Source organism: Oncorhynchus keta, unplaced genomic scaffold (assembly GCF_023373465.1).
Source record: "Oncorhynchus keta strain PuntledgeMale-10-30-2019 unplaced genomic scaffold, Oket_V2 Un_scaffold_621_pilon_pilon, whole genome shotgun sequence".
Classification (NCBI taxonomy): Eukaryota; Metazoa; Chordata; class Actinopteri; order Salmoniformes; family Salmonidae; genus Oncorhynchus; species Oncorhynchus keta.
The window spans coordinates 435,001-436,701 of NW_026290975.1; positions in this window are offsets into that span (position 1 = coordinate 435,001).

Sequence of the window (1,701 nt, forward strand, 5' to 3'; positions counted from 1 at the left end):
GAGCCAAAAGTAGTCCCTGAAAATAGCACACTCTCGCTATATATCTCTCTCTCTCTCTCTCTCTCTCTCTCTCTCTCTCTCTCTCTCTCTCTCTCTCTCTCTCTCTCTCTCTCTCTCTCTCTCTCTCTCTCTCTCTCTCTCTCTCTCTCTCTCTCTCTCTCTCTCTCTCTCTCTCTCTCTCTTTCTCTCTCTCTCTCTCATTAGCTAGAACAACACATTTCTAGGGGCCCATGTGGGGGGAAATCAGGGCAAATGATGTGGCAAAGCTTCAAGAGAAAAGTCCTTTTCAAACGAGGGATTATGGTGGCTAATTGAGGTCAGATAGATCTTGTTATGCACAACACATTGACACGTCCAGCTCAAAGAAAGTGGCCGAAGTCACGAAGCATGTCTTTAATTCAAAGGCCACACAAACAAATAAAACCATGTTAATGTTTGACCTGTCAAAATAGGTTGGTCTGGGCAAACAGACTCAGTCTAAGTCTGGTCAGTTAATGTCTAAGTCTGGTCAGTCAATGTCTAAGTCTGGTCAGTCAATGTCAGGTCAGTCAATGTCTAAGTCTGGTCAGTTAATGTCTAAGTCTGGTCAGTCAATGTCTAAGTCTGGTCAGTCGATGTCTTAGTCTGGTCAGTCAATGTCTAAGTCTGGTCAGTCAATGTCTAAGTCTGGTCAGTCAATGTCTAAGTCTGGTCAGTCGATGTCTTAGTCTGGTCAGTCAATGTCTAAGTCTGGTCAGTCGATGTCTTAGTCTGGTCAGTCAATGTCTAAGTCTGGTCAGTCAATGTCTAAGTCTGGTCAGTCAATGTCTTAGTCTGGTCAGTCAATGTCTAAGTCTGGTCAGTCAATGTCTAAGTCTGGTCAGTCAATGTCTTAGTCTGGTCAGTCAATGTCTTAGTCTGGTCAGTCAATGTCTAAGTCTGGTCAGTCAATGTCTAAGTCTGGTCAGTCAATGTCTAAGTCTGGTCAGTCGATGTCTTAGTCTGGTCAGTCAATGTCTAAGTCTGGTCAGTCAATGTCTAAGTCTGGTCAGTCAATGTCTAAGTCTGGTCAGTCAATGTCTAAGTCTGGTCAGTCGATGTCTTAGTCTGGTCAGTCAATGTCTAAGTCTGGTCAGTCAATGTCTATGTCTGGTCAGTCAATGTCTAAGTCTGGTCAGTCAATGTCTAAGTCTGGTCAGTCAATGTCTAAGTCTGGTCAGTCGATGTCTTAGTCTGGTCAGTCAATGTCTAAGTCTGGTCAGTCAATGTCTAAGTCTGGTCAGTCAATGTCTAAGTCTGGTCAGTCAATGTCTAAGTCTGGTCAGTCAATGTCTAAGTCTGGTCAGTCAATGTCTAAGTCTGGTCAGTCAATGTCTTAGTCTGGTCAGTCAATGTCTAAGTCTGGTCAGTCAATGTCTTAGTCTGGTCAGTCAATGTCTAAGTCTGGTCAGTCAATGTCTTAGTCTGGTCAGTCAATGTCTTAGTCTGGTCAGTCAATGTCTAAGTCTGGTCAGTCAATGTCTTAGTCTGGTCAGTCAATGTCTTAGTCTGGTCAGTCAATGTCTTAGTCTGGTCAGTCAATGTCTAAGTCTGGTCAGTCAATGTCTTAGTCTGGTCAGTCAATGTCTAAGTCTGGTCAGTCAATGTCTAAGTCTGGTCAGTCGATGTCTTAGTCTGGTCAGTCAATGTCTAAGTCTGGTCAGTCAATGTCTTAGTCTGGTC